At 31.8% G+C, this 8,910-nt stretch overlaps 2 non-coding genes across 2 annotated transcripts; both read left to right on the top strand.

Annotated features, from left to right (window-relative positions):
• The first annotated feature begins 1,433 nt into the window (after nt 1-1,433).
• Nucleotides 1,434-1,540, top strand: LOC135148148 (small nucleolar RNA R71). The gene has a single exon (XR_010286040.1). It is a non-coding gene; the product is annotated as a small nucleolar RNA R71 (small nucleolar RNA).
• Nucleotides 1,541-7,967: 6,427 nt separating this feature from the next.
• Nucleotides 7,968-8,074, top strand: LOC135148147 (small nucleolar RNA R71). Its single transcript, XR_010286039.1, has one exon. It is a non-coding gene; the product is annotated as a small nucleolar RNA R71 (small nucleolar RNA).
• The last annotated feature ends 836 nt before the right edge of the window (nt 8,075-8,910 follow it).

Here is an 8,910-nt window from a genome sequence, read left to right as displayed (position 1 = left end):
AAATTTGGTGTCAGAATATATATCTAAATGATGTAATTTTAATGATATATGATATTGAAATATTATAACTTGTGATATAAAATTGATTTTAGGGAAATTCTATATTGTTAATCAAAAGTCAATCAGATAATAATAAAAAGCGTTTACGGGACCTACTAAAAAGAATTGAGTTATAAATTTTCCTTGATTTATTTTCAAAAAAATTTACTTGGTTAAAATGAAATAACACAGAGAAATAAGCTATATATATTAAAGTCTTAAAACTATAATTTTTAATATGCCATCGATCAATATATAACATACCAGTTAAAAGAATAATTCAAACTACAATTAAATTAATTAATCATTTACAAATTAATCAAAAAAATATAATTAATTTTGAATCGGATAATCTGACGCGATACGGTGAAAACTACTCCCTCCGTCCCAAAATACATGTCGCTTTGACTTTTTGCACGTAATTTGATGTGCAAATAAAACATACTTCTATACATTATTTTTCAAATTTTCTTTTTCTGAATAAAAGTATAACATCCATATTTTTATATAGAAAAAGAAAATTTAAAAAATAATATATAGACATATGTTTTATATAGACATCATGTTTGGCATCAATAGCATTGTTCCCCAAAACTTTTCCGCTTTTCAGTGTCATGGCTTTACAATGCTCATTCCCAACCACCTTAGGCTTTTCGGTGTCACTAAGGAGAGTGCCATGGGGTCTATTCCTTAGCTCATTAGCTAGTTGCCCAACCTGATTCTCCAAGTTTCTTAAGAATGCCGCTTGACTTTGGACCAGAGCTTCAGTTTGAGATCTACTAGCTTCATTCTTGATGATGTACTCCTTCAACATATTTTCAAGTGAATTAGACTGAGGTGCTTGTTGAGAAAATCCGGGTGGATAATTAGACTTTACGTTGCCATTTGAAGTTATAGAATTTGCCCCTTGATTGCCCAAAAAAAAATTAGGATGTTGCCTCCATGACTGATTGTAAGTATTCGAGTAAGGGCCATCCTTATTTTGATTTCTCATATAAAAGACATATTCTGGATTTGAAGGACAACTATCATAAGTATGAGCTTCACCACAAAATACACAAGAAACATTCTTGGTTTGATTAATCTGTGAATTGAGGGATTGCTCCTTAGATTGATTACTGCCCATGCTCAGATTCTTGAGCATATGCTCCATAGATGCTAGTTGAGTCTTCATCGAAGTTATAGAGTCCACATCATAGATTCCAGCTACCTTTTTCCCTGTTTGAGCTCTAGAAGATGACCACTGATAGTTGTTGGTAGCAATTGTCTCAAGAATTTCATAAGCCTGGTTATAGGACTTAGAAAGAAGAGCCCCATTTGCTGATGCATTCACCACCATCTTTGTTTGAGCATTGAGACCATTATAAAAAGTCTCCATCTGAATGCAATGAAGAATACCATGATGAGGACATTTTCTGATTAATTCTTTAAATCTCTCCCATGCATCATACAAAGATTCATCATCCTGCTGTTGAAAAGAATTGATCTCATTCCGGAGCTTTGCATTCATATTGGGAGGAAAATACTTGCTCAAGAACTTTTCAGTCAAATCATTCCATGTTGTGACTGATCCTGCCGGTAAAGAATTTAGCCAGGTTCTAGCTCTGTCTCGCACAAAATAAGGGAATAATTTCAAGCGCAAAGCATCTTCAGTTACTCCTTGAAATTTGAAAGAATCACTGATCTCCATGAATAGACGAAGATGAAGGTGGGGATCCTCGGTAGGCATCCCACTGAATTGACCAATAGTCTGAAGCATTTGGAACATGACTGGCTTCAACTCAAACTGTGTTGCTTGAATATTTGGTCTTATGATCCCCGAATTTAATTCTTCGAAACGGGGTGCCGCATATTGCCGAATTGCACGATCTTTATCATCCACAATAAATGCACCCGCTGGAACAATAGGAATGTCTCCATTATTAACATTGTCACCCACAACTACTTGTGTTTGCTTGATCTTGCGTTGTGCTTTTCTTCTTCTATTGAATGTTCGCTCAATTTCAGGATCAAAGGCAAATACCACTGGGTGGGTGTCTTTCGCTCATGCACAAAGAGGCCTGATGAACACAAAAAATTACTCCCGTTAGAACAGAAGTAACAAAAACCAAACTGTAAGAATATCAAATTCCCAATTAATAACTAAACAGTCCCCGGCAGCGGCGTCAAAAACTTGTTGTGTAAAATATTAATGTGCAAGTGTACACAATCACAAACAAGTAATATAGTAATAAATACCAGATATTGTTCCTCAAGGACTATTTAAACGTATCAATCATAAATAATATCTAACAGTCTAGTTATCGAACACAATAAATTGTTGATGGTTTTTTTTATATTAAAACTAAATTTATACTAAAGAGCTTAACGAGTTTCAAATATGAGAAGATTAGTCATGATAATTACTTACTCCTAACACAAGAATATCGGTAAAAGAGTTGCGAAATATTGCAGCAAATCACAATTTACTAGCTAGAATTCAATGGTCATAGGCTTCTCTCGAAATCACTATGGTATAATTCCTACAAATAAACTAACATATGTCTATGCCAATTTAATATTCGGAATCCAATTAAGCATCAATTCACAAAGCTATGCATGGTCACAATATATGTCTATACCGCAACTAAATTATAATCAAAGAGATATAATCATGCACCATTCAAGTCTTGTGTCAATTAATCATAACCTTATCACTATTATAATTAACTCGATAACCCACTAGAGTTGATCAGACAATAGCAAGTATTAACAAGAATAACACTCGAATGAGTAAACCATGAAATTGCATACAATATTCTTAACAAAACACCAAAATCCTCATGCTAGGGTTCTATAAAAATCCCAACTTTATAAAATTAGTTCATACTCAAAATATCAACATCAACCAAGAATAAGAAACACATGTTCATGATAACAAGAGTTAAGGAGAGAATTCTAAACAAAAAGATGAAGGAACAAATCCACTGAATGTCTTCAATGGCTGAAATCTCTTCCGTCTCGCTTCTTCTTTCCCTCTATGCTTGTGCCTCCTCCTCTATCTCGTACCGTGTCTCTCTCTCACTAGGTCTGAATACTAAACCCTAATCTCTATATTAAAAGTATTTTTAATGAATTAATGAAAATTCAAGGAGATTTCCGAATCAGAATAAAATTCCAAAAGAGGAAATTCACAGTTGACTTTTTGACCCTGATTCTGGGCTGATTAGACAGGGATAAAAATGCAAGTCCACCTCTGAATTAAAGGCCTTGTTCTAAGCTTCGCGTGGGCTCTTGAATCACCTGATTTGGACTTACAGATCTCCAGATTTGGCCCAAACAGTTAATGTTGCGTAGCTGGCCTTAAAATCCGAATTTTATTCGAATTAAACTCCAATTCTTGCTATTTAAACTCCAATCTATATTTAATTAGAATTCCTTGTATCCTACAATAAAACATTAATATTTATTAAATAAAAATCCAATTAAGTACAAAACAACTAAAATACAGGGACAATATTAAGATAAAATGCACGCTTATCAGCTATCCAATCGTGCTAGTTGTCAAACTATTGTATTTTTTTAGATATACTAACATAATCAATATGTAATAAATGGCATAGAGGTTGAATATTTGATACTGTTTGGATATGAATAACGGTCTTTGTGATTTCATGTTATTTAGGATATCATATAGATATTAAATATGAAATAATATCTAATGTATTAAATAGATTTTTCACATAGCCTATAAATATCGTAAAAGACTATGTCATATTCACACCAACTAGAAAAGTCATCTCATATAATACACGAAAAAATTGAATAGAGATAGTAGTAACAATGGCAATAAACAGTGTCATGAAAATGATTACTATCTTTATAGTTTTGAAGTCTATGATGATTGCATCAGCTGATTATAGTAATGTTAGTTTAAACGAGTCAAAAAACTTTTCACCAACATGCATCATCACTTGCACAGCAATGTGCAAGGGAAAAGGATGGCAAACACCTATTTGTTTAGCTAAATGTCTTTTAAACTGTAAAGACACCCCGACTGTATCGAATGATGTTCGTGTATGCACCTCCACTTGTGCTCAATCTACTTGCTCCAAATTTATTGACTCGGGTAACAAAAAAATCTATTCAATCATTTTCAGTATTAATATGTGTGTGTGTGTACTGTTAATTTATTTTGAATAGGATTAACTTATATATATGTGTGTGTAATATTTTATGTATTGATGAAATCATTGTAAAAAAATGACTGATAATTTTTTTCTTTGTATTTTGCAGATTGGGATATGCTACAAAAATGTGTTATTGATCATTGCGGTCAAGAATGCATCACTCAGTCTAGATATTAAGTTTGGTTATTTTTAAAGTCTTTAATAATGTTCAAGTTTTTAAATGATGAAGTGGAAACAATTTATATTCTTTTTATGTGCTCGAACAAGTATATGTGAATCAATTAAGTAATCCTATATACTTTTGTTATGAATTATCGATTTATTTTAAATCGGTTATGATTTAATTGAGATATGGACCATAACACATAATGATGAAGGTGAAAGGCCACGAACAATACAACTCTAAATTATAATCTTTTAAAGCAGACAAAACTTGTAGTTCTAGTTTCTACCATCAATTGATAAATCTATTTTTTCATGCAAATCATAGACTTTTTGTATGTTATCTTTGTAGGCACGCCCACATGCTTTTTTAAGAGGACCCACTTTATAATGCATCAATTGTGTAAGACGTAAATAATAAAATGTAAGCCGCACATGTATTTCTAGAAAATTATAACTAAATAGCATTATTTTCCTTCTCAAAGAACTTATATATTTAAAAATGTGTAACATAAGTTTACTTTTGTGGTTTATAAATATGGAATAAAAATATAATATTTCAATGCCATAAAAACCCACATTACAAAATTTTGATATTTTGGATAAGTTAACAGTTGTACACAATGAAGAACACCATGTATGGTTTTACTACCATAAAAGTATTATCATTCTTTTAGATACTAGAATAAATTTTTAAATTTAATTAAATATGAAAAATAAAATTAATGGATACCACAAAATTTATACATCCAATATCTATAAACTATAATTATAACACACGGGAGAAAATCCAACTGCAAACTAAAACGATTAGAACTGCACTACGAACCAACACTAGGAGATTATCAATCCACTCACAAATTCAAAAAGCCCTCTAGAAGCGGATAAGAACAAAAATCAAAAGTTTCGGTGATATAGATCTAAGAATTGTCCAGAGAGGGAGATTTATTAAGAAAATCAATGAAACAAGCAAGAGCACTCAAAGAAAATGATAGTATTTTTAAAAGTGGCATAACAATCTACTTCTATATATAATAGCACAACGGGTTCGTGCTAAACCTCCCACCTGAGCAAATAAAAAATATGTTAGTGACAAAAATTCAACCCAAGACCTCTCTAATTCATGTGCACCATTTAAACCACTTGAGCTACACAAGCAATCAACATGTTATTCAAAAGCATTAACCACATACATTAAAACTGTTGTATTTATATTCTTTTCAATATCTTATTTATTTAAGATAAGTTATTATTTCAGGTAATTCTTATTAACCTCATACATTAAAACTGTTGTATTTATATTTTTTTTCAATATCTTATTTATTTAAGATAAGTTATTATTTCAGGTAATTCTCATATATTGAAAAAGAATCTGAATAATAGGGCTCGAAACCTCCCTCTTGAGCATATAAATTACCTTAAGGTAATTCTCATATATTGAAAAAGAATCTGAATAATAGGGCTCGAAACCTCCCTCTTGAGCATATAAATTACCTTATTCCGAACCCGAGCCTAACTCTGAACCTACCTCCTCCTCATTTATATAAAAAAATGTTATTGACAAGAATTGAATCCGAGACCTCTCTAATTCATGTGCACCACTTACACCACTTAGCTACACAAGCAATCAACATGTTATTCAAAAGCATTAACAACATACATTAAAACTGTTGTATTTATATTCTTTTCAATATCTTATTTATTTAAGATAAGTTTTTATTTCAGGTAATTCTCATATATTGAAAAAGAATCTGAATAATAGGGCTCGAATCATGATTCCACTTTCCAAAAAATGGATATAATTTATATCCGAATAAAAATGAACAAATAAATCTAACTTAATAGTTTAAAAGAGTACTAATACGATATATAGAAATTTTCAGTAATGAATGTGAGAAATAAGCTCAAAAACTAAGATTTCTGTGAGCATCTATGAAACAAAACTTTGATGGGCTTTCGACATGGACTATGTCATATTAAAATTTATTATTATAAAAGTAAATTTATAAGGAGATTACAATATTTTGGAGAACACTAAATAAGGTAATTAATAGAATATTCTTATTTAGAATATTTTTTATTTTAAACTTATGAATTCAGAATTGGACGTGTAACTAAATCTATTTTAAAAAAATATAGATATAAGAATAATGTCAAAGACATCAAATTTGGTGTCAGAATATATATCTAAATGATGTAATTTTAATGATATATGATATTGAAATATTATAACTTGTGATATAAAATTGATTTTAGGGAAATTCTATATTGTTAATCAAAAGTCAATCAGATAATAATAAGAAGCGTTTACGGGACCTACTAAAAAGAATTGAGTTATAAATTTTCCTTGATTTATTTTCAAAAAAATTTACTTGGTTAAAATGAAATAACACAGAGAAATAAGCTATATATATTAAAGTCTTAAAACTATAATTTTTAATATGCCATCGATCAATATATAACATACCAGTTAAAAAAATAATTCAAACTACAATTAAATTAATTAATCATTTACAAATTAATCAAAAAAATATAATTAATTTTGAATCGGATAATCTGACGCGATACGGTGAAAACTACTCCCTCCGTTCCAAAATACATGTCGCTTTGACTTTTTGCACGTAATTTGATGTGCAAATAAAACATACTTCTATACATTATTTTTCAAATTTTCTTTTTCTGAATAAAAGTATAACATCCATATTTTTATATAGAAAAAGAAAATTTAAAAAATAATATATAGACATATGTTTTATATAGACATCATGTTTGGCATCAGTAGCATTGTTCCACAAAACTTTTCCGCTTTTCAGTGTCATGGCTTTACAATGCTCATTCCCAACCACCTTAGGCTTTTCGGTGTCACTAAGGAGAGTGCCATGGGGTCTATTCCTTAGCTCATTAGCTAGTTGCCCAACCTGATTCTCCAAGTTTCTTAAGAATGCCGCTTGACTTTGGACCAGAGCTTCAGTTTGAGATCTACTAGCTTCATTCTTGATGATGTACTCCTTCAACATATTTTCAAGTGAATTAGACTGAGGTGCTTGTTGAGAAAATCCGGGTGGATAATTAGACTTTACGTTGCCATTTGAAGTTATAGAATTTGCCCCTTGATTGCTCTAAAAAAAATTAGGATGTTGCCTCCATGACTGATTGTAAGTATTCGAGTAAGGGCCATCCTTATTTTGATTTCTCATATAAAAGACATATTCTGGATTTGAAGGACAACTATCATAAGTATGAGCTTCACCGCAAAATACACAAGAAACATTCTTGGTTTGATTAATCTGTGAATTGAGGGATTGCTCCTTAGATTGATTACTGCCCATGCTCAGATTCTTGAGCATATGCTCCATAGATGCTAGTTGAGTCTTCATCGAAGTTATAGAGTCCACATCATAGATTCCAGCTACCTTTTTCCCTGTTTGAGCTCTAGAAGATGACCACTGATAGTTGTTGGTAGCAATTGTCTCAAGAATTTCATAAGCCTGGCTATAGGACTTAGAAAGAAGAGCCCCATTTGCTGATGCATTCACCACCATCTTTGTTTGAGCATTGAGACCATTATAAAAAGTCTCCATCTGAATGCAATGAAGAATACCATGATGAGGACATTTTCTGATTAATTCTTTAAATCTCTCCCATGCATCATACAAAGATTCATCATCCTGCTGTTGAAAAGAATTGATCTCATTCCGGAGCTTTGCATTCATATTGGGAGGAAAATACTTGCTCAAGAACTTTTCAGTCAAATCATTCCATGTTGTGACTGATCCTGCCGGTAAAGAATTTAGCCAGGTTCTAGCTCTGTCTCGCACAAAATAAGGGAATAATTTCAAGCGCAAAGCATCTTCAGTTACTCCTTGAAATTTGAAAGAATCACTGATCTCCATGAATAGACGAAGATGAAGGTGGGGATCCTCGGTAGGCATCCCACTGAATTGACCAATAGTCTGAAGCATTTGGAACATGACTGGCTTCAACTCAAACTGTGTTGCTTGAATATTTGGTCTTATGATCCCCGAATTTAATTCTTCGAAACGGGGTGCCGCATATTGCCGAATTGCACGATCTTTATCATCCACAATAAATGCACCCGCTGGAACAATAGGAATGTCTCCATTATTAACATTGTCACCCACAACTACTTGTGTTTGCTTGATCTTGCGTTGTGCTTTTCTTCTTCTATTGAATGTTCGCTCAATTTCAGGATCAAAGGCAAATACCACTGGGTGGGTGTCTTTCGCTCATGCACAAAGAGGCCTGATGAACACAAAAAATTACTCCCGTTAGAACAGAAGTAACAAAAACCAAACTGTAAGAATATCAAATTCCCAATTAATAACTAAACAGTCCCCGGCAGCGGCGTCAAAAACTTGTTGCGTAAAATATTAATGTGCAAGTGTACACAATCACAAACAAGTAATATAGTAATAAATACCAGATATTGTTCCTCAAGGACTATTTAAACGTATCAATCATAAATAATATCTAACAGTCTAGTTATCGAACACAATAAATTGTTGATGGTTTTTTTTAT

The sequence above is a fragment of the Daucus carota genome, chromosome 7 (genome assembly GCF_001625215.2).
Source record: "Daucus carota subsp. sativus chromosome 7, DH1 v3.0, whole genome shotgun sequence".
NCBI classification, from domain to species: domain Eukaryota; kingdom Viridiplantae; phylum Streptophyta; class Magnoliopsida; order Apiales; family Apiaceae; genus Daucus; species Daucus carota.
This window is presented reverse-complemented; position numbering and strand designations above follow the sequence as displayed.